Raw genomic sequence first — 25,164 nt, 5'->3', positions numbered from 1 at the left:
AGCTGCAGATGCTGGAAGTCTGAAATAAAAATAAAATCTGGTCCTTCAGTCACTGACCTGAAACTTTAACTTCTCTCCTCTTGCAACAGCTGCTGCCTGACCTGCTGAATATCTCCAGCATTTTCTCTTTTTATTTAAGAAGACTGGTGACCAAAAGCTCAGATGGTAGGTTGCAATAAGTACATAAAAGAAGGGAAAGGCTATAGAGAGGGTGGAGAAGTTTAGATGCCAACATCGACAGTGCCAGCTATAAGATTTGGGTTCATAGAGCTAGTGAGTTTTTCCCAAAGAGGAAGTGGGTAATATTAGGGAACATCATTTTAAGGTGATTTTAGGGAAGCGTTCTCCAGGCTGTGAGACCACTGAACTCCCTGCCACCACCCAGGTCAACGTTATACTGTTTACTTTTCAACTTGTGTCATAAATCCACCATATGCCAAATGTTAATCTTCTGGAATATATTTGATTATTTGGTAATATGCGTTGTGTGTGAGTTATATGTACTGCATTACGCAACCTGACCTGAAGGAACGTTGTTTCATTCGGTGGCACACGTATGTACGGTTGAATGACAATAAACTTGAACTTGTACAGAGAGGATGTCAGAGGTAAGTTCTTCACACAAAGAGTGCTGAGTGCACGGATCCCCCAGCCAGGGGTGGTGGTAGAGGCAGGTACATTAGGGGCATTTAAGAAACTCTTCGAGAGGCATGTGGATGATAGAAAAATGGAGGGATATGTAGGAGGGAAGGGCTAGATTGATCTTAGAGTGGGTTAAATGGTTGGCACAACATGGTGGGACAAAGGATCTGTACTGAGCTGTAGTGTTCTTTGTTCTAAGTTCTAATTCTCACCGCCGTCTGTAAGGTGACTGCACGTTCTCCCCATGACTGCGCGGGTTTTCTCAGGGTGCTCTGGTTTCCTCCCACATTCCAAAGGTGTACAGTTAGAGTCAGTGAGTTACGGGCATGCACCAGAAACGTGGCAACATTTGTGCATGATACTCGCTGAAATGATTTGGCACAAATGATGCAAGTTCACTGTATGTTTCAATGCGCATGTGACAAATAAAACTAATCTTTAATCTCAGAATATCAAAGGCCCAGGGGCAATGAAGTTGGGGGGGAGAAAATTCTGAACCCCGCAAGACATCAGAATGGGGATGCAAGAGAGGTGAAGGCTCCAGAGCAAGGGAGAAAAAGAGTATGTTAAAATTTAAAAGTATGTACACTGTATGTCACTGTGTACCTGTATATTCATTTTCTTCAGGGCATTCACAGTAAATATGAATCAACCTATGTAGAGTCAATGGAAATCTGCACACAAAAATGGAAAAACAACAAATTGTACAAATAAAAAAGGAAAAAAATATGAAGTAATAATAATAAATAAATACATAATAAATTGAGAGCGTGAGTTGTAGACTCCTTGAAAGTGAGCCCATAGGTTGTGGAATCAGTTCAGCGATGGGGTGAGTGAAGTTATCGACTCTGGTTCAGGAGCCTGATGGATGAGGGGTAATAACTGTTCCTGAACATGGTGGTGTGGGGGCTAAAGCTCCTGTACCTCTTTCCCGATGGCGGCAGTGAGAAGTGAGCCTGGCCTAGGTGATGATGCTGCTTTCCTGTGACAGCGCTGCAGAAATGCTCAATGGGGGGAGGGGGGGAAGGCACCACTCGCGCTGAACTGGGCCGTATCCACTCCTTTATGTAGGCTTCTCCATTCAAAGGCGTTGCAGTTTCCAAACCAGGCCGTGAAGCAACTAGTCAGTGTAGTCGCCAGCATGCAAGTTTGTCAAAGTTTCAGATGACATGCCGAAAGGACTAGAGTTGAAAATGGAAGCATTCCTTCACCAGCAGCTGCCGAAGGGTGGAAAATGTGCAGGAGATTAGTGTATGGTTTTCAGCGGGGGTAAGGAAGTATGCAGCAGGGTATTTGTGTGGCAGATGGAGGCTGAATGGAAAGGTCAGAATCAGAATCAGGTTTATTATCAGTGGCATATGATGTGAAATTCATTAATTAGCAGCAGCAGTTCAATGCAATCCATAATCTAGAAGAAAATAAACAAAATAAAATAATAATAATAAATAGATAAATCAATTACAGTATATGTATATTGAATAGATTAAAAATTGTGCAAAAAACAGAAATACTGTAGATTAAAAATGTGAGATAGTGTCCAAAGATTCAATGTCCATTTAGAATTGGATAGCAGAGGGGAAGAAGCTGTTCCTGAATCGCTGAGTGTGTGCCTTCAGGCTTCTGTACCTCCTACCTGATGGTAACAGTGAGTAAAGGGCATGTCCAGGGTGCTGGAGTTTCTTAATAATGGACGCTGCCTTTCTGAGACGCCACTCCTTGAAGATGTCCTGGGCACTTTTTAGGCTAGTACCCAAGATGGAGCTGACTAGATTTACAACCCTCTGCAGCTTCTTTTGGTCCCGTGCAGTAGCTCCTCTATACCAGACAGTGATGCAGTCTGTCAGAATGCTCTCCAAAGTACATCTATAGAAGTTTTTGAGTGCACTTGTTGACATGCTGTATCTCTTCAAACTCCTAATAAAGTACAGTCGCTGTCTTGCCTTCTTTATAACTACATCGGTATGTTGGGACCAGATTAGATCCTCAGAGATCTTGACACCCAGGAACTTGAAGCTGCTCACTCTCTTCACCTCTGATCCCTTTATGAGGATTGGTAAGTGTTCCTTCATCTTACCCTTCCTGAAGTCCACGATCAGCTCTTTCATCTTACTGACGTTGAGTGCCAGGTTGTTTCTGTGACACCACTCCCCTCGTTGGCATATCTCACTCCTGTACACCCTCTCATCACCACCTGAGATTCTACCAATAGCGGCTGTATCCTCAGCAAATTTGTAGATGGTATTTGAGCTATGCCTAGCCACACAGTCATGTGTATAGAGAGAGTAGAGCAGTGGGCTAAGCAATCACCCCTGAGATGCACCAGTGTTGATTGTCAGCGAGGAGGAGATGTTATCATCATGGTCAAGTTGGTAGATAACCTGAGTGGCTGAATTAATGCAGGATAAATGTTGCACCACTGGCAGAAAGACTTGTTGAAGAGACTATGGAGAAAGTTCAGCTCAGGGTCAAAAAGAATGCTGAGTTCCAAAAACTCTGGAGAAGTTATTAACATTCAGCCCCAGATTCATCAAAGCCAGACTGCTGAGGCATTACACTGACTCAGGCAACTGTGGCATCAGTCTTACCAAGTTAGGAAGTAACTCTTGTACGGTCTCTCAAAGCTGCAGTTGAGCAGAACACAGTACCTCATGCTGTTGCACAATCGAGCAGGAGGGTGGAAGTCATCACCACCAGAAACAGATAATATGACCAGCACAGATATCCTGAAGATGAAAGTAGAGAAGTATGTGAGGTCAACAGAAAAGGAAAGGGAGGGAAGTGGAATGGTTTAGGTGGTGGGTGGGGGTGGGGGGTGGGGGGAGAGGTAGTTGGAAAAGTTGTGTGGGAAAAGAATAATGCTTTTATTGCAACTTAACAGAGTTTGTTTGCCCTGTGTAATTCTACAGATGGCTGGAATTCGAATTCCCACAACAGCACCCAGGCCTCATTTCCTTGTCCCCTCGTGACGAAGTTTTGCTCTTCACTCGATGTGGTGGCCTGGTTTGTAGCAGAAACCAATATGTGACTTACTTTTTGTATGTTTTTATTCTATTTTTATTTAGAGATACAACATCCCAGTGAGGCTGTGACACCCACCCAGTGAGCAATTAACCTACTGACCAGTTCGCCTTTGGAACGTGGGAGGAAACTCAGAGCAAACGGCGTGACCAGGCAGTCGCGGAGGAGCATGCAAACTCCTCAAAGACAGCAGCGGAATTGAGCCATGGTCACTGGTGTAAGAGCTTTATGCTAACCACCATGTCACTGTGCCTCCCACTCTTTAATCCACATACCACTGTGCAAAAAGTCTTTAGCTGGGGTGCCCAAGGTTTTTGCACAGTCCTGTATTTGTCAACTTGGAGCAGAGACTGAGCTAGCAAATCTGGCGGGAAGAAAGGAAGTTGGAAATGGTGAGAGTGGGACGTCGCGGGAGGGGTGTGGGACAGGTGTCAGAGAAGGATTGCCAGGTGTGGGGATGGCTTGGGTGCAGAGACACCAGGCAAGGTCATTTGATTACAAACAATTGGTTTATTGATCATTAAATGTCTCTCTGGTGCTTCCTGCTCCCTCCCCTCTCCCTTCCCCTTTTCCCAACCATGATTCTTCTCTCCCTGATCCCCTTCCCACTCTCAGTCCACAATCAGGTTTATCATCACTCATGTATGTCATCAAAGTTGTTTTTTGTGGCAGCAGTACAGTGCAAAAGTCTAATGCAACCTAGCTCTATACATGCTCAGACTGTATATTTATATATGAACTAATCAATCACCCCTCATATATATATATACACACAAGAGGTGATTGATAACTTCATGGCCTAAGGTAGAAGGAGTCAATTTTAGAAAACCTAGCACATTTATTTTTCAACATAGTCCCCTCCTACATTTACACACTTAGTCCAGCGGTCGTGGAGCATACGGATTTTCTTGGACCGCCAGAAAGTGTCCATAGCAGGGGTGATTGAGAAGTTCATGGCCTAAGGTAGAAGGAGATGGGTTATACAGCTCTCGTTACAGGCACATGCAGGTCAACTCTTTGTGATTATGCAGAAAGTTTGAAGTTGATAACTCATCAGGGTGATTGATAAGTTTGTGGCCCAGGGTAGAAAGAGATGAGTTATTAACTTCAAACTTTCTGCATTATCATTCAGAGTCGACCTGCATGTGCCTGTAACGAGAGCTGTATAACTCATCTCCTTCTACCTTAGGCCATGAACTTCTCAATCACCCCTGCTGTGGACACTTTCTGGGGTCCAAGATCCATATGCTCCACGACCGCTGGACTAAGTGTGCAAATGTAGGAGGGAACTATGTTGAAAAATAAGTGTGCTAGGTTTTCTAAAATAGACTCCTTCTACCTTAGGCCACAAACTTATCGATCACCCCAGTACATATAAATACATATGTTCAGACTTTTGAACAATACTGTATATTTATAAAACAGTGCAAATTGAGAAGACAGCTTGTATTGTCCAGTATACCCATAAGACCATAACACATAGGAGCAGAATTGGGCCATTTGGCCCATCGAGTCTACTCCGCCAATCAATCATGGCTGATCCTTTTCTTGGCTCCGCAGCCCCAAACCCCAGCTTTCTCCCCATATCCTTTGACACCGATAAGACCATAAGGCATAGGAGCAGAATTGGGCCATTTGGCCCATCGAATGGCTCCATGAATACATAAATTAAAAGATTATCAGGTTAAGGTGGCCAGTGCCTTTAAAGCATTGCACACGGGAGAGAGTGCAAGGCAACAACTTCCCAGCAAGGTAGCAAAAAAGAAGTTAGAGCTAGGCATTTTAGTGTGGTGGCAAGGAGCAATTTTTCACATAAATCCAAAATCCCACCTCTGAGAGGCTGTTGAAGTTTTCTAGACAGAGTGTAACAGATTCCCAAGCAAGGCTCTAATGAGTAAAGTGCAGGTTTGGAACAGAGGCAAATAAATGGAGTTCGGACATGATCTAATTGAATGATGGAACACACTTGGGAAGCTGAATACCCTTGTTCTGTTCCTTCGAGTCTTCCAATGTTCCCAGTTAATGATAGTGTTCACTGCAGAGCTCCAGCAGCGAATTCCTCTTCTGACTGGGAATGTGATTCAGATTCTATCTATTTAAAACTTTACCTTGGCAGGGAGCGAGTACAGTGAACAGACAGACACTATGTAACACTGCAGTGTAATTATTGTTCACTGTATAATATGGGCATTCAGTACTACTCATTTCCCATGTGAAAGAGACCAAGCTTTGCGCAGTTCACCAATGGGACATAAGTCAACATCAAGCCCCGTCACACTGCGATGAGTGGATACCGGTGATTGAAAGGCAGGAGTCAGGTATGAGTGTTCCACAGCCGCGGAACAGCTGGAAGTCCGAGAGATGTTGTCCGAGAGACTCGTGCTGTGCTCTGCTGAGGAAACTCAAAGAGGCAAAGGAAGGAATTTGGGATTTTCAGGCAGCCTTTGGAAAGAAGGTCACACCTGCTCATTCTTTGATCAACCACAGCAAGAGCAGAATGTGGAAGAATCGCGTCAGGAAGTTGGAAAGTTTACTGAGAGCAGCCTCAAGGGATGGGAGACAAGGGAAACAGTGAAGTCACAGCAGATGGGACTGTCTCTTTGACGAGAGGGCTAGTTTATGGTTCTGGGACCACACAGGCTGAGATTTAATCTTCAGTTTATGATAGGAACTGGAACTGGAAAGGGAATTAGCCATTCACCCTCTTGAACTGTTGCCTCCTCCCTGAAGTTATAGCTTACAGTTTACTAAGGATCAACTCCAACATTGTCATCAAACCTGCAGCCCAAACAAAGTATATTCAAAACTGTGGCTGGGCCGTGCTCGGAGTACTGCGTGCAATCCCGGTCATACGGCACAAGAAACGTGAGGAGGCTTTGGAAGTGATGCAGAAGATGTTTGATGGGGCCACAAGAAATACGTGGAGGCTTTAGAAAGGGTACAGAAGAGGTTTCCCAGGATGCTGCTCAATGAGACGATATGAGCGACAGGGTGAGGTTGAGCAAGTTTACACTGCTTTCTCATGAATATGTAGGGTATGGTGACACATACGTACCTTGATAATAAATTTACTTTGACTTTGGAAAAATATGGGTCATGCACAGACAGAAGAGATTTGATTTTGTTTGGCATCACCCTTTGTGGAGATGTCCCTGGCTTCCATGTTCTTCTGTTCCATGCTCTTGTGGTTGGTGAATTGCCTTCCAATCTCAGATGCCAAATATCTGACCTGTGACTTCCTCCTAACTCCCCCTCAAGGTTCAAAGTAAATTTATTATCATGTCACTGTATATTGACCTGAGATTCATTTTCTTGCAGGCATTCACAGTTGAAAAAAGAAAAATCTAGAATCTCTGAAAAACTACACAGAACCAAAGACCATCAGACAACCAATATGCAAAAGAAGACAAACTGTGCAAATACAAATAAAAATAACAACAATAAATAAATAAATAAATCAATAATACTCAAGACATGAATTGTAGTGTCCTTGAAACTGAATTGTGGAATCAATTCAGTGTTGTGGTGAGTGAAATTATCCACACTGATTTGGGACCCTGATGGTTGAAGGGTAATAATTGCTCCTGAACCTGGTAGTGCGGGACCTGAGACTCCTGGGCCTCCTTCCTGATGGCAGCAGTGATAAAAGGGCACGGCCTGGATGGTGGGGTTCCCTGATGATGGATGCTGCTTTCTTGTGGCAGCACTCCTTGTCGATGTACTCAATGGTGGTGAGGGCTTTGCCTGTGGTTGACTGGGATGTGTCCACCACTCTATATAGGCTGTTCCATACATGGGCATTGGTGTTTAGGCAATACTCTCACCCCGACTTAGTTCTTCCTCCCTCCCACCCCCCTTGTCCAATCCCTTCCCACTTGCATCATGAACCTCTGGTGCTCCGCCATTTTGACGATTCCCATTTTCCAGAACCCAGCCACCATGGGAAGCTGCACTTTTACACCTCCATCCAGTATCAGGTGCCTCTGGCTGGCCTGAAAGCTCGGTGCCTGATAAAATCCAACGTTCAGACAAGTTAAGCAGCACATTCACAGGAGAGACCAGGTTAGTGACGTCCCACCCCCACTCCCCTCGGCTGGCTTTGGCTGTGTATTGCCCTCGTGTACACAATGCCTGGTGTGAGGTGATGGGTAATGGGCTCTCTCTTTCTGGAGAGTGCATTTGTTAAGAAGACCTGGAAAAATACTTCAGTGAATAAGGAGATTGGAGGAAAGTATAGGGGGAGGTCAGTGGGAGGTTCTTTACACAGAGAGCAGTGGAGGCATTGAACATCCTACCAGGGTGGTGGTGGAGGCATTTAGGAAAGTCTTAGAAAGGCATGTGGATGATAGAAAAATCGAGGACAATGTGAGAGAGAAGGGTTAGATTGATTGTAGGTTAGGTTAGAGGATCACCCGCCACAATGTGGGCTGAAGGGCCAGTTCTGTGAAGTACTTGGCTATCTCCTATGATCTAATTCTTACAGACCAGGGGTGAGGGTAGAGCCAGTTACTCTTACGGACTGGGGTGGGGGTAGAGCCAGATACTCTTATGGACTGGGGTGGGGGTAGAGCCAGATACTCTTATGGACGGGTGGGGGTAGGGCCAGGTACTCTTACGGACTGGGGTGGGGGTAGCCAGATACTCTTACGGACTAGGGGTGGGGGTAGAGCCAGATACTCTTACGGACTAGGGGTGGGGGTAGCCAGATACTCTTACGGACTGGGGTGGGGGTAGAGCCAGATACTCTTACGGACTAGGGGTGGGGGTAGCCAGATACTCTTACGGACTGGGGTGGGGGTAGAGCCAGATACTCTTACGGACTAGGGGTGGGGGTAGAGCCAGATACTCTTACAGACTGGGGTGGGGGTAGAGCCAGATACTCTTACGGACTAGGGGTGGGGGTAGTGCCAGATACTCTTACGGACTAGGGGTGGGGGTAGAGCCAGATACTCTTACAGACTGGGGTGGGGGTAGAGCCAGATACTCTTACGGACTAGGTGTGTGGGTAGAGCCAGGTACTCTTATGGAGTGGGGTGGGGGTAGAGCCAGGTACTCTTACGGACTGGGGTGGGGGTAGAGCCAGATACTCTTTCGGACTGGGGTGGGTGTAGAGCCAGATACTCTTATGGACTGGGGTGGGGGTAGAGCCAGATACTGTTACGGTCTAGGGGTGGGGGTAGAGCCAGATACTCTTACGGGTTGGGGTGGGGGTAGAGCCAGATACTCTTACGGACTAGGGGTGGGGGTAGAGCCAGATACTCTTACGGACTAGGGGTGGAGGTAGAGCCAGGTACTCTTATGGACTGGGGTGGGGGTAGAGCCAGGTACTCTTACGGTCTAGGGGTGTGGGTAGAGCCAGGTACTCTTATGGACTGGGGTGGGGGTAGAGCCAGGTACTCTTACGGTCTAGGGGTGGGGGTAGAGCCAGGTACTCTTATGGACTGGGGTGGGGGTAGAGCCAGGTACTCTTACGGACTAGGGGTGTGGGTAGAGCCAGGTACTCTTATGGTCTGGGGTGGGGGTAGAGCCAGATACTCTTACGGTCCAGGGGTGTGGGTAGAGCCAGATACTCTTACGGACTGGGGTGGGTGTAGAGCCAGATACTCTTATGGACTGGGGTGGGGGTAGAGCTAGATACTCTTACGGACTGGGGTGGGGGTAGAGCCAGATACTCTTATGGACTGGGGTGGGGGTAGAGCCAGATACTCTTACGGACTGGGGTGGGGGTAGAGCCAGATACTCTTGCGGACTAGGGGTGTGGGTAGAGCCAGATACTCTTACGGACTGGGGTAGGGGTAGTGCCAGATACTCTTACGGTCTAGGGGTGTGGGTAGAGCCAGGTTCTCTTATGGACTGGGGTGGTGGTAGAGCCAGGTACTCTTACGGACTGGGGTGGGGGTAGAGCCAGATACTCTTATGGACTGGGGTGGGGGTAGAGCCAGATACTCTTATGGACTGGGGTGGGGGTAGGGCCAGGTACTCTTACGGACTGGGGTGGGGATAGCCAGATACTCTTACGGACTAGGGGTGGGGGTAGAGCCAGATACTCTTACGGACTAGGGGTGGGGGTAGCCAGATACACTTACGGACTGGGGTGGGGGTAGAGCCAGATACTCTTACGGACTAGGGGTGGGGGTAGAGCCAGATACTCTTATGGACTGGGGTGGGGGTAGTGCCAGATACTCTTACGGACTAGGGGTGGGGGTAGAGCCAGATTCTCTTACGGACTGGGGTGGGGGTAGAGCCAGATTCTCTTACGGACTGGGGTGGGGGTAGAGCCAGATACTCTTACGGTCTAGGGGTGTGGGTAGAGCCAGGTTCTCTTACGGACTAGGGGTGGGAGTAGAGCCAGATACTCTTACGGACTGGGGTGGGGGTAGAGCCAGATACTCTTACGGACTGGGGTGGGGGTAGCCAGATACTCTTACGGACTAGGGGTGGGGGTAGAGCCAGATACTCTTACAGACTGGGGTGGGGGTAGAGCCAGATACTCTTACGGACTAGGGGTGGGGGTAGTGCCAGATACTCTTACGGACTAGGGGTGGGGGTAGAGCCAGATACTCTTACAGACTGGGGTGGGGGTAGAGCCAGATACTCTTACGGACTAGGTGTGTGGGTAGAGCCAGGTACTCTTATGGAGTGGGGTGGGGGTAGAGCCAGGTACTCTTACGGACTGGGGTGGGGGTAGAGCCAGATACTCTTTCGGACTGGGGTGGGTGTAGAGCCAGATACTCTTATGGACTGGGGTGGGGGTAGAGCCAGATACTGTTACGGTCTAGGGGTGGGGGTAGAGCCAGATACTCTTACGGGTTGGGGTGGGGGTAGAGCCAGATACTCTTACGGACTAGGGGTGGGGGTAGAGCCAGATACTCTTACGGACTAGGGGTGGAGGTAGAGCCAGGTACTCTTATGGACTGGGGTGGGGGTAGAGCCAGGTACTCTTACGGTCTAGGGGTGTGGGTAGAGCCAGGTACTCTTATGGACTGGGGTGGGGGTAGAGCCAGGTACTCTTACGGTCTAGGGGTGGGGGTAGAGCCAGATACTCTTATGGACTGGGGTGGGGGTAGAGCCAGGTACTCTTACGGACTAGGGGTGTGGGTAGAGCCAGGTACTCTTATGGTCTGGGGTGGGGGTAGAGCCAGATACTCTTACGGTCCAGGGGTGTGGGTAGAGCCAGATACTCTTACGGACTGGGGTGGGTGTAGAGCCAGATACTCTTATGGACTGGGGTGGGGGTAGAGCTAGATACTCTTACGGACTGGGGTGGGGGTAGAGCCAGATACTCTTATGGACTGGGGTGGGGGTAGAGCCAGATACTCTTACGGACTGGGGTGGGGGTAGAGCCAGATACTCTTGCGAACTAGGGGTGTGGGTAGAGCCAGATACTCTTACGGACTGGGGTAGGGGTAGTGCCAGATACTCTTACGGTCTAGGGGTGTGGGTAGAGCCAGGTTCTCTTATGGACTGGGGTGGTGGTAGAGCCAGGTACTCTTACGGACTGGGGTGGGGGTAGAGCCAGATACTCTTATGGACTGGGGTGGGGGTAGGGCCAGGTACTCTTACGGACTGGGGTGGGGATAGCCAGATACTCTTACGGACTAGGGGTGGGGGTAGAGCCAGATACTCTTACGGACTAGGGGTGGGGGTAGCCAGATACACTTACGGACTGGGGTGGGGGTAGAGCCAGATACTCTTACGGACTAGGGGTGGGGGTAGAGCCAGATACTCTTATGGACTGGGGTGGGGGTAGTGCCAGATACTCTTACGGACTAGGGGTGGGGGTAGAGCCAGATTCTCTTACGGACTGGGGTGGGGGTAGAGCCAGATACTCTTACGGACTGGGGTGTGGGTAGAGCCAGGTACTCTTATGGAGTGGGGTGGGGGTAGAGCCAGGTACTCTTACGGACTGGGGTGGGGGTAGAGCCAGATTCTCTTACGGACTGGGGTGGGGGTAGAGCCAGATACTCTTACGGTCTAGGGGTGTGGGTAGAGCCAGGTTCTCTTACGGACTAGGGGTGGGGGTAGAGCCAGATACTCTTACGGACTGGGGTGGGGGTAGAGCCAGATACTCTTACGGACTGGGGTGGGGGTAGCCAGATACTCTTACGGACTAGGGGTGGGGGTAGAGCCAGATACTCTTACGGACTAGGGGTCGGGGTAGAGCCAGATACTCTTACGGACTGGGGTGGGAGTAGAGCCAGATACTCTTATGAACTGGGGTGGGGGTAGAGCCAGATACTCTTACGGACTGGGGTGGGGGTAGAGCCAGATACTCTTATGGACTAGGGGTGGGGGTAGAGCCAGGTACTCTTATGGACTGGGGTGGGGGTAGAGCCAGATACTCTAATGGACTGGGGTGGGGGTAGAGCCAGTTACTCTTACGGACTGGGGTAGGGGTAGAGCCAGATACTCTAATGGACTGGGGTGGGGGTAGAGCCAGATACTCTTATGGACTAGGGGTGGGGGTAGAGAAAGATACACTTACGGACTAGGGGTGGGGGTAGAGCAAGATACTCTTATGGACTAGGGGTGGGGGTAGAGCCAGATACTCTTATGGACTCGGGTGGGGGTAGAGCCAGATACTCTTACGGACTGGGGTGGGGGTAGAGCCAGATACTCTTACGGACTGGGGTGGGGGTAGAGCCAGGTACTCTTACGGACTGGGGTGGGGGTAGAGCCAGATACTCTTACGGTCCAGGGGTGTGGGTAGAGCCAGGTACTCTTATGGACTGGGGTGGGGGTAGAGCCAGATACTCTTACGGTCTAGGGGTGGGGGTAGAGCCAGATACTCTTACGGACTAGGTGTGTGGGTAGAGCCAGGTACTCTTTTGGACTGGGGTTGGGGTAGAGCCAGATACTCTTATGGACTGGGGTGGGGGTAGAGCCAGATACTCTTACGGACTAGGGGTAGGGGTAGAGGCAGGTACTCTTACGGACTGGGGTGGGGGTAGGGCCAGGTACTCTTACGTACTAGGGGTGTGGGTAGAGCCAGATACTCTTACGGACTGGGGTGGGGGTAGAGCCAGATACTCTTACGGACTGGGGTGGGGGTAGCCAGATACTCTTACGGACTAGGGGTGGGGGTAGAGCCAGATACTCTTACGGACTAGGGGTCGGGGTAGAGCCAGATACTCTTACGGACTGGGGTGGGAGTAGAGCCAGATACTCTTATGAACTGGGGTGGGGGTAGAGCCAGATACTCTTACGGACTGGGGTGGGGGTAGAGCCAGATACTCTTATGGACTAGGGGTGGGGGTAGAGCCAGGTACTCTTATGGACTGGGGTGGGGGTAGAGCCAGATACTCTAATGGACTGGGGTGGGGGTAGAGCCAGTTACTCTTACGGACTGGGGTAGGGGTAGAGCCAGATACTCTAATGGACTGGGGTGGGGGTAGAGCCAGATACTCTTATGGACTAGGGGTGGGGGTAGAGAAAGATACACTTACGGACTAGGGGTGTGGGTAGAGCAAGATACTCTTATGGACTAGGGGTGGGGGTAGAGCCAGATACTCTTATGGACTCGGGTGGGGGTAGAGCCAGATACTCTTACGGACTGGGGTGGGGGTAGAGCCAGATACTCTTACGGACTGGGGTGGGGGTAGAGCCAGGTACTCTTACGGACTGGGGTGGGGGTAGAGCCAGATACTCTTACGGTCCAGGGGTGTGGGTAGAGCCAGGTACTCTTATGGACTGGGGTGGGGGTAGAGCCAGATACTCTTACGGTCTAGGGGTGGGGGTAGAGCCAGATACTCTTACGGACTAGGTGTGTGGGTAGAGCCAGGTACTCTTTTGGACTGGGGTTGGGGTAGAGCCAGATACTCTTATGGACTGGGGTGGGGGTAGAGCCAGATACTCTTACGGACTAGGGGTAGGGGTAGAGGCAGGTACTCTTACGGACTGGGGTGGGGGTAGGGCCAGGTACTCTTACGTACTAGGGGTGTGGGTAGAGCCAGATACTCTTACGGACTAGGGGTGGGGGTAGAGCTAGATACTCTTATGGACTGGGGTGGGGGTAGAGCCAGATACTCTTACGGACTTGGGGTGGGGGTAGAGCTAGATACTCTTACGGACTAGGGGTGGGGGTAGAGCTAGATACTCTTATGGACTGGGGTGGGGGTAGAGCCAGATACTCTTATGGACTGGGGTGGGGTAGAGCTAGATACTCTTATGGACTAGGGGTGGGGGTAGAGCCAGGTACTCTTACGGACTGGGGTGGGGGTAGAGCCAGATACTCTTATGGACTGGGGTGGGGGTAGAGCCAGATACTCTTACGGACTAGGGGTGGGGATAGCCAGATACTCTTATGGACTGGGGTAGGGGTAGAGCCAGATACTCTTACGGACTAGGGGTGGGGGTAGAGCCAGATACTCTTATGGACTAGGGGTGGGGGTAGAGCCAGATACTCTTACGGACTAGGGGTGTGGGTAGAGCCAGATACTCTTACGGACTGGGGTGGGGGTAGAGCCAGATACTCTTACGGACTAGGGTTGGGGGTAGAGCCAGATACTCTTACGGACTGGGGTGGGGGTAGAGCCAGGTACTCTTATGGACTAGGGGTGGGGGTAGAGCCAGATACTCTTACGGACTAGGGGTGGGGGTAGAGCCAGGTACTCTTACGGACTGGGGTGGGGGTAGAGCCAGATACTCTTACGGACTAGGGGTGTGGGTAGAGCCAGATACTCTTACGGACTGGGGTGGGGGTAGAGCCAGATACTCTTACGGACTAGGGGTGGGGGTAGAGCCAGATACTCTTACGGACTAGGGGTGGGGGGTTGAGCCAGATACTCTTACGGACTAGGGGTGGGGGTAGAGCCAGATACTCTTACGGACTAGTGGTGTGGGTAGAGCGAGATACTCTTATGGGCTGTGGTGGGGGTAGAGCCAGGTACTCTTATGGACTGGGGTGGGGGTAGAGCCAGATACTCTTATGGACTAGGGTGGGTGTAGTGCCAGATACTCTTATGGACTGGGGTGGTGGTAGAGCCAGATACTCTTACGGACTAGGGGTGTGGGTAGAGCAAGATACTCTTATGGACTAGGGGTGGGGGTAGAGCCAGATACTCTTATGGACTCGGGTGGGGGTAGAGCCAGATACTCTTACGGACTGGGGTGGGGGTAGAGCCAGATACTCTTACGGACTGGGGTGGGGGTAGAGCCAGGTACTCTTACGGACTGGGGTGGGGGTAGAGCCAGATACTCTTACGGTCCAGGGGTGTGGGTAGAGCCAGGTACTCTTATGGACTGGGGTGGGGCTAGAGCCAGATACTCTTACGGTCTAGGGGTGGGGGTAGAGCCAGATACTCTTACGGACTAGGTGTGTGGGTAGAGCCAGGTACTCTTTTGGACTGGGGTTGGGGTAGAGCCAGATACTCTTATGGACTGGGGTGGGGGTAGAGCCAGATACTCTTACGGACTAGGGGTAGGGGTAGAGGCAGGTACTCTTACGGACTGGGGTGGGGGTAGGGCCAGGTACTCTTACGTACTAGGGGTGTGGGTAGAGCCAGATACTCTTACGGACTAGGGGTGGGGGTAGAGCTAGATACTCTTATGGACTGGGGTGGGGGTAGAGCCAGATACTCTTACGGACTTGGGGTGGGGGTAGAGCTAGATACTCTTACGGACTAGGGGTGGGGGTAGAGCTAGATACTCTTATGGACTGGGGTGGGGGTAGAGCCAGATACTCTTATGGACTGGGGTGGGGTAGAGCTAGATACTCTTATGGACTAGGGGTGGGGGTAGAGCCAGGTACTCTTACGGACTGGGGTGGGGGTAGAGCCAGATACTCTTATGGACTGGGGTGGGGGTAGAGCCAGATACTCTTACGGACTAGGGGTGGGGATAGCCAGATACTCTTATGGACTGGGGTAGGGGTAGAGCCAGATACTCTTACGGACTAGGGGTGGGGGTAGAGCCAGATACTCTTATGGACTATGGGTGGGGGTAGAGCCAGATACTCTTACGGACTAGGGGTGTGGGTAGAGCCAGATACTCTTACGGACTGGGGTGGGGGTAGAGCCAGATACTCTTACGGACTAGGGGTGGGGGTAGAGCCAGATACTCTTACGGACTGGGGTGGGGGTAGAGCCAGGTACTCTTATGGACTAGGGGTGGGGGTAGAGCCAGATACTCTTACGGACTAGGGGTTGGGGTAGAGCCAGGTACTCTTACGGACTGGGGTGGGGGTAGAGCCAGATACTCTTACGGACTAGGGGTGTGGGTAGAGCCAGATACTCTTACGGACTGGGGTGGGGGTAGAGCCAGATACTCTTACGGACTAGGGGTGGGGGTAGAGCCAGATACTCTTACGGACTAGGGGTGGGGGGTTGAGCCAGATACTCTTACGGACTAGGGGTGGGGGTAGAGCCAGATACTCTTACGGACTAGTGGTGTGGGTAGAGCGAGATACTCTTATGGGCTGTGGTGGGGGTAGAGCCAGGTACTCTTATGGACTGGGGTGGGGGTAGAGCCAGATACTCTTATGGACTAGGGTGGGTGTAGTGCCAGATACTCTTATGGACTGGGGTGGTGGTAGAGCCAGATACTCTTATGGACTAGGGGTGGGGGTAGAGCCAGGTACTCTTATGGACTGGGGTGGGGGTAGAGCCAGATACTCTTACGGACTAGGGGTGGGGGTAGAGCCAGGTACTCTTATGGACTGGGGTGGGGGTAGAGCCAGATACTCTTATGGACTGGGGTGGGGGTAGGGCCAGGTACTCTTACGGACTGGGGTGGGGATAGCCAGATACTCTTACGGACTAGGGGTGGGGGTAGAGCCAGATACTCTTACGGACTAGGGGTGGGGGTAGCCAGATACACTTACGGACTGGGGTGGGGGTAGAGCCAGATACTCTTACGGACTAGGGGTGGGGGTAGAGCCAGATACTCTTATGGACTGGGGTGGGGGTAGTGCCAGATACTCTTACGGACTAGGGGTGGGGGTAGAGCCAGATACTCTTACGGACTAGGGGTCGGGGTAGAGCCAGATACTCTTACGGACTGGGGTGGGAGTAGAGCCAGATACTCTTATGAACTGGGGTGGGGGTAGAGCCAGATACTCTTACGGACTGGGGTGGGGGTAGAGCCAGGTACTCTTATGGACTGGGGTGGGGGTAGAGCCAGATACTCTAATGGACTGGGGTGGGGGTAGAGCCAGTTACTCTTACGGACTGGGGTAGGGGTAGAGCCAGATACTCTAATGGACTGGGGTGGGGGTAGAGCCAGATACTCTTATGGACTAGGGGTGGGGGTAGAGAAAGATACACTTACGGACTAGGGGTGTGGGTAGAGCAAGATACTCTTATGGACTAGGGGTCGGGGTAGAGCCAGATACTCTTATGGACTCGGGTGGGGGTAGAGCCAGATACTCTTACGGACTGGGGTGGGGGTAGAGCCAGATACTCTTACGGACTGGGGTGGGGGTAGAGCCAGGTACTCTTACGGACTGGGGTGGGGGTAGAGCCAGATACTCTTACGGTCCAGGGGTGTGGGTAGAGCCAGGTACTCTTATGGACTGGGGTGGGGGTAGAGCCAGATACTCTTACGGTCTCGGGGTGGGGGTAGAGCCAGATACTCTTACGGACTAGGTGTGTGGGTAGAGCCAGGTACTCTTTTGGACTGGGGTTGGGGTAGAGCCAGATACTCTTATGGACTGGGGTGGGGGTAGAGCCAGATACTCTTACGGACTAGGGGTAGGGGTAGAGGCAGGTACTCTTACGGACTGGGGTGGGGGTAGGGCCAGGTACACTTACGTACTAGGGGTGTGGGTAGAGCCAGATACTCTTACGGACTAGGGGTGGGGGTAGAGCTAGATACTCTTATGGACTGGGGTGGGGGTAGAGCCAGATACTCTTACGGACTTGGGGTGGGGGTAGAGCTAGATACTCTTACGGACTAGGGGTGGGGGTAGAGCTAGATACTCTTATGGACTGGGGTGGGGGTAGAGCCAGATACTCTTATGGACTGGGGTGGGGTAGAGCTAGATACTCTTATGGACTAGGGGTGGGGGTAGAGCCAGGTACTCTTACGGACTGGGGTGGGGGTAGAGCCAGATACTCTTATGGACTGGGGTGGGGGTAGAGCCAGATACTCTTACGGACTAGGGGTGGGGATAGCCAGATACTCTTATGGACTGGGGTAGGGGTAGAGCCAGATACTCTTACGGACTAGGGGTGGGGGTAGAGCCAGATACTCTTATGGACTAGGGGTGGGGGTAGAGCCAGATACTCTTACGGACTAGGGGTGTGGGTAGAGCCAGATACTCTTACGGACTGGGGTGGGGGTAGAGCCAGATACTCTTACGGACTAGGGGTGGGGGTAGAGCCAGATACTCTTACGGACTGGGGTGGGGGTAGAGCCAGGTACTCTTATGGACTAGGGGTGGGGGTAGAGCCAGATACTCTTACGGACTAGGGGTGGGGGTAGAGCCAGGTACTCTTACGGACTGGGGTGGGGGTAGAGCCAGATACTCTTACGGACTAGGGGTGTGGGTAGAGCCAGATACTCTTACGGACTGCGGTGGGGGTAGAGCCAGATACTCTTACGGGCTAGGGGTGGGGGTAGAGCCAGATACTCTTACGGACTAGGGGTGGGGGGTTGAGCCAGATACTCTTACGGACTAGGGGTGGGGGTAGAGCCAGATACTCTTACGGACTAGTGGTGTGGGTAGAGCGAGATACTCTTATGGACTGGGGTGGGGGTAGAGCCAGATACTCTTACGGACTAGGGGTGGGGGTAGAGCCAGATACTCTTACGGACTAGGGGTGTGGGTAGAGCCAGATACTCTTACGGACTAGGGGTGTGGGTAGAGCCAGATACTCTTACGGACTGGGGTGGGGGTAGAGCCAGATACTCTTACGGTCTAGGGGTGTGGGTAGAGCCAGATACTCTTACGGACTGGGGTGGGGGTAGAGCCAGATACTCTTACGGTCTAGGGGTGTGGGTAGAGCCAGGTACTCTTATGGACTGGGGTGGGGGTAGAGCCAGGTACTCTTACGGACTGGGGTGGGGGTAGAGCCAGATACTCTTACGGTCTAGGGGTGGGGGTAGAGCCAGGTTCTCTTACGGACTAGGGGTGGGGGTAGAGCCAGATACTCTTACGGACTAGGGGTGGGGGTAGAGCCAGATACATCAGAAACAGTAAAGAGGCACATGGATGATGGGAAAATGCAGGGCCATGTAGAAGGGACAGGTTGGAGTAGGTTGAAAGGTCAGCAGAGCTTGATGGGCTGAAGGGACTGTGCAGTGCTGTGGCATTTTATGTCTTACCAGTTCTGTAACAAGACTTTGGTGCTGTACACGCTGTTCCTAGAGGCAAACATCAATCACTGCTGTGGGTGAGCCCTCTTGTCTGTCTGACTTACTTGCCTTCCAGTGCATCGATTTCTCAGCAACTGGCCCTTTCCAAGGTGCAAGATTACGCTTTGAAAAGGGCAGCAAAATTGGATGCAGCCACAGCTAAGCTCCACGAGGAAAGGCTGCAGTTTAAGTACCCCCCCCCCAAAAAAAAACTGCACACTGAGGGGGCTGGAGCCCAGGTAAGACTTCTTAGATGTAACACGTGTTTGTAAGGAAAAGCGTGGCTCTACAGATATGATGTGAATCTTGTAAAGAAATGAAATGATATGTTTCATACAGTGAATACTGATTTGTCAATCTGATGGAGAATGGTGCGTGGTGTGAGTATCTAATTCACGATTCAGGATTGTTTCATGTCACTTCCAGTATACAAGTGTAAAGGAGAATGAAATAATTGTTTCTCTGGATCCAATTCAGCACAAAAAATAATAAGATAAATAACATAATAATAATAATAAAAACACAATAAATATAAACACATAAGATAACCTATATACATAGATTGATCGTGTGTCCGTAAAATGATTCTGGGCCCAGGAGTGTCTGTACATAAGGTGACTGACAGGAAATGATAAGGGAGTGGTAGTGGGAGGTGTGGAGGGGTGAGTTAGTGGATGGAATTGTTGAACAGTCTTTCTACATGGGGAAAGTAACAGTTTTTCATTCTGGTGACCCTGGCATGAATGCTACTGTAGCTTTCTCCCTTATGGGAGTGGGGCAAACAGTTCATTAGCGGGGTTGGTAGGATCCTTCATGATGTTACTGGCCCTTTTCCAGCACCTTTCTGTATATACGTCCTTGACGACAGGTAGGCTGGTGCCAGTGATACGTTGGACAGTTTTGACTGCCTGTTGCAGAGCCTTGTTTGCCGCAGTGCAGATTCCATAGTGATGCAGGATGGTTAGATGCTCTCTACTGCACATCCGTAGAATGGCGTGAGCATCGATGTGCATTGTCCAGCTCTCTTCAGTCTCCGCAGAACGTAGAGGTGTTGGTGAGCTTTCCTGATTGTGTCGAATGTGTTCTGGGACCATGACAGGTTGTATGAGATGTGCATCCTAGGAGTTTGAAACTGCTCACAGTTTCCACTGCTGCGCTGCTGATGTAAAGAAGTTGATAACCATCTCCTTTGTCCCACCCTGCCACTTGTAAAAATGCCATCCCCTTCTCTCAGTTCTTCCAACTTTACCACATCTACTCTCAGGATGAGGCTTTTCATTCCAGAACTAATGGGATGTCCTCCTTCTTCAAAGAAAGGGGCTTTCCTTCCTCACCATCAACGGACTCCTCACAAATCTCTTCTTTTTCGTGCATGTCTGCCCTCTCCCATCTTCCCACCACCCCACCAAGGATAGGGTTTCTCTTATCCTCACCTACCACCCTAGTAGCCTCCATATCCAGCACATAATTCTCCGCAACTTCCACCATCTCCAATGGGATCCCTCCACCAAGTACATCTTTCCCTCACCCCCAAGTTTCTGCATTCCACGGGGATTGCTCCCTACGCGACTCCTCTATCCATTCATCCCTCCCCACTGATCTCTCTCCTGGCACTTACCCTTGCAAACGGAACAAGTGCTACACCTGCCCCTACATCACCTCCCTCACTACCATTCAGGGCCCTAAACAGTCCTTCCAGGAGAGGCGAAACTTCACCTGTGAACCTGTTGGGGTTATCTACTGTGTCTGGTGCTCCTGGTTTGCCCTCCCGTATATCAATGAGACCTGACGTAGATTGGGAGACCGCTTCACCGAGCACCTACACTCCATTTGTCAGAAAAAGCAGAATCTCCCAGTGGCCACCCACTTCAATTCTACTTCCCATTCCCATTCCGACATGTCAGTCCAGTATATGGTGACACATATGCACTTTGACAATAAATTTACTTTGAACTCTGAAGTCCCACGCCAGCATGTTCAGGCACAGTTATTACTCTTCGACCATCAGGCTCCTGAACCAGTGTGGATAACTTCACTCACCCCATCACTGAACCGATTCCACAACCTACAGACTCACTCTCGAGGATTCTACATCTCCTGTTCTCAGTGTTATTTATTTGATATTTATTTATTATTATTTGTATTCTTTGTATCTGCACAGTTTGTTTTCTTTTGAACATTGGTTGCTTGTCTGTGTTGACTTGTGTGTAGTTTTTCATTGATTCTATTGTATTTCTGTATCCTATTGTGAATGTCTGACAGAAAATTAATCTCAGAGTAGTATTAGGTGACATATCCGTGCCTTGATAATAAATTTACTTTAAATATTTTTGAACTTTGAATAAATAGACTACATCGTCAGCATAATTCTTCAAAAATCCACCAATGTTATGGGTCCAGTGAAACAGGCTGACTAAATTGTGTTTAAAAATATACAAAAGTACATCACAAACCTAGCATTTTGCATTTAACAGCTTCAGACTGGAGGGGGTTAAGCTTTGTGGAAATGAGTTAATTGTTTCCATTTTCTGCAGCTGACCTCCCCGCTCCAGACTCCCACAGTCCACCCTCCCATATATAGGCAAGCATCCAGGATGTCAGCTGTGAGTATGAAATTGTGTACCTCTGGCAAATTCCTAATTTGGAAGCATTGGGAGAATCCTAATGGACTGAAAGGGAGAATTAAAAGAAAAGAGGAAGTAAGTGTCAGGTGAAATTAAGGTTTTGATTTATGAGACATCCAATGAATGTTGGAGTGGGCAAGTGGAGGATGGAGGACCCAAAATAGATAGATAACTGGAAATGACTTGGTGAAACTTGCAATGCATTCTGCTATTAGCCCAGTGGAGAGGCAAACCTGCCAATACCAAATAATTCTCCTTAAGCTCCTAATAAAGTACAGTTACTGGCAGTATTTCATTTGGGGCCTGAGGAGATTTGGTGTTTCACTGAGGACTCCATGCAAGTTTCTACAGATGTACAGAGGAGAGCATTCTGACTGGTTGCATCACTGTCGATGACGGAGGGGCCACTGCGCAGGATCAGGATAAGCTGCAGGAGCTCGTAAACTCAGCCAGCTCTATCATGGACAATACCCTCCCACCCCAGCATCAGAGTTTCTTCAAAGGCAATGCCTCAAAAAGGTGGCATCCATCATTAAGGACCGACATTACCTAGGACATGCCAGTCAGATTTCTGAACAGACAATGAGCCAGTATGTGGAGACTACCTCACTATTTTTGCTCTCTTTTTGCATTATTTAAAATATATATTTTATAGGCATCCGTTAGTCTCAAGAGACCATAGATTTGTGCCTTGGAAAGTTTCCAGGGCACAGGCCTGGGCAGGGTTGTATGGGAGACTGGCAGTTGCCCATGCAGCAAGTCTTCCCTCTCCACGCCACCGATGTTGTCCAAGGGAAGGGCAAGGGCCGATACAGCTTGGCACTGGTGTCATCTCAGAGCAATGTGTGGTTAAGTGCCTTGCTCAAGGACACAACACGCTGCCTTAGCTGAGGCTTGAACTAGTGACCTTCAGATCACTAGACCAACGCCTTAACCACTTAGCCACGTGCCAACTAAAATATGTATATGTATGTGTATGGAAATGTCAGTAATGAAAACAATTTCACAAATTAGGAACACCAAAGAATTACAAAGGGTACCGACAATCATCTTGAATGTTGCAATGGAAATGAAGATTTGGGAATGCAATCATCAATAGCATTGCATGAAGGCAGTCCATAAGCTGGACAAGCTGTCAATGCTGATTTTGTTCATTTCCAGGCAATCAAAAGAGCAGGTTGTGTGATTCCTCCATTGATAACTATTAGCAAATAATACTCAGATTTATAGTACAGGTATTGATTGTGTTCTAATTTGTTCTGTATTTCATTTAAATACATAATTTGACACTCAGTTGAATGGTAGTTTGTCTTTTTATACCTTTTTAACTATTTCCATGAAACTTGGGCTAATTGGGCCAAAATGTACTGTTCCCAACATGCCCCAGTTAACAGGAATCCACTGTACATGTATTTCTTATTGTAATTTATAGTTATTTTTAACGTATTTCACTGAGATCCTGATACAAAACAACAATTTTTATGACATATATCTGTGATAATACACCTGATTCTGATCTTGGAATTTATTACCGTTCCTGGGAATAAAGAAAACTCACTGGTGTTCACTCCCAAGGAGCTGCCCATGGCCGAATGTTGCAGACTGGCATGTTTCAAGGTCCAGTGCTACATGCTGACGGGGCACTGCAGCTTGCTGTGGCCATCACCGAGGCCCCATTATGCACTGAACACCTGGAGTAAGTGAAATGAAGCCTTTTGCCTCAGTGATTGATGAAGGAAAAGTGATTCTGTGCAGACAGTATACATCTGACAAGCCAATGGAATGATGCATCTTGAGCTGTAAGTGGTGACACCGAATGTCCCACGCTGTACATCTGCACATTTTATGAATAAAATATATTTTTGGAAAAATATTAAGACAGATATGTATTCACAAAAGAATTTGTGTGGATGCAGGCAATAACCGCAGCCATTATTCATCTAGCTGTGTGGGTTATGTACCCACACACAGTAATCCTAACTTCTGCAATCATCATCAATATATACAAGTTTTTCAAAGTTTGAGCAACATATTTTAAAGGTGATCCCAATCACATATTTTTTTCTGTCCTGCTTCCCATCTGCCTTATTCTCGGTGTGGTAAGAAAAGCCCTTTTACATCTTCGGGGCGTCCGGTCATGTGAATTAATACAATACCTTGTTAATACAATAAGAGTTTAATTTTTCTATAAGTTTGCTGACTCTTTAGGTGTCTCTGTATCCAATGATTTTTAATAATTTTACAAACTAAGCTGTCTATACAAATGGAAGTTAACACAAAATTCTTTGTTATTGATATGTGCGAATGGTTCACTAAAGATTTTCTAAATCTTATTGCACAGTAGTTCACGTAAGAGTAGTGGCCATCTCTTAAGCTACTGCCGTGTGGGTAAATCCTTTCTCTTTCCATGCAAGGTCTGACCAGTGCTGTCAGTTCCTCGGTACTTCAGTCAGTGATCAACCTTAAATGTATTTCTGGGTGGCCATGTATCAGCTGGCAGAATCAATATAAGGCACTCTTTGGTCATTCATTGTGCAGCAATTGAATGGTGTAATCACTGGATGGGAAAACTTGTGGGCCTGTACACAAAGAGCGCTCAGGAGTCCCTAAAGAACCTCTCAGCCCTCCTCAGTGGAAGTTCTGGAAAGGCACACCTTGGGTTATGTGCTGTGGGAAGGGAGGGGGGCATCACTTGCGGTTAAATCACTTGACTACACAGCTGATCAGGAGTCTGAGTCAGATGCTGTTGTTGCTTTTGTTTGCAAAATTGTAGCATGGGATTTCAAAAAACACCTGAGAGAGCAAATGGACAGATGGGACTTAAGTTTTTGGAAGTTATCTTTTTTTGAAACCAATACTCCCTCATCAGCTTCAACCTGGATTATATGAAGTCTGGAGAGTAGGTTATGGTCCTTGACCTCTGGCCCACAGGCAAGAGCAACACCACTGACCTGTGGCCTTCCAATACCATGTGAATGAGTAAGAAAGAAGGCACGGCCTTCACGCACTGTGTGAGAAAGCCCAATGAAATGGGCTACAGTTTATTTTTGTAGTCTTCACTCTGCCTGTTGTTCTCCTGCACCAAATGCTTATCTGGTCCAGATGTAGAAATGTAGTAAATATTTAAAACAAGTTATTTTTTGTGTAAGAATGAAATTAATGCACCACAAATACTTACAAAACATCTTTAAAAATTATTTCAAGGTATGCAACTTTTCTTCCTACTTGCTTAAGAGCATAAGACAAAGGAGCAGAATTAGGCCATTCAGCCCATCAAGTCCGCTCCTCCATTCCATCGTGGCTGATCCCGGATCCCACTCAACCCCATATACCTGCCTTCTCGCCGTATCATTTGATGCCCTGACCGATCAGGAAACAATTAACTTTCACTTTAAGTATGCTCATGGACTTTGGCAGTACATTCCACAGATTCACTACTCTTTGGCTAAAGACGTTCCTCTATGTCTCTGTTTTAAAAGGTTCCTCTCAATTTTGAGGCTGTGCCCTCTAGTTCTTGATACCCCCACCATAGGAAACATCCTCTCCACGTCCACTTTATCGAGTCCTTTCAACATTTGGTAAGTTT

The 25,164-nt window shown here is 49.2% G+C and overlaps 1 long non-coding RNA gene across 1 annotated transcript; it reads left to right on the top strand.

The window, feature by feature from the left end:
• Positions 1-2,184: 2,184 nt before the first annotated feature.
• Positions 2,185-7,126, top strand: LOC132392281 (uncharacterized). The gene is made up of 3 exons (XR_009511480.1): positions 2,185-3,385; positions 3,549-3,877; positions 6,979-7,126. It is a non-coding gene; the product is annotated as an uncharacterized LOC132392281 (long non-coding RNA).
• The last annotated feature ends 18,038 nt before the right edge of the window (positions 7,127-25,164 follow it).

The sequence above is a fragment of the Hypanus sabinus genome, chromosome 4, assembly GCF_030144855.1.
Source record: "Hypanus sabinus isolate sHypSab1 chromosome 4, sHypSab1.hap1, whole genome shotgun sequence".
NCBI lineage: Eukaryota > Metazoa > Chordata > Chondrichthyes > Myliobatiformes > Dasyatidae > Hypanus > Hypanus sabinus.
The sequence above is the reverse complement of the archived record's forward strand: the minus strand, read 5'-3'. Positions and strand labels throughout refer to the sequence as shown.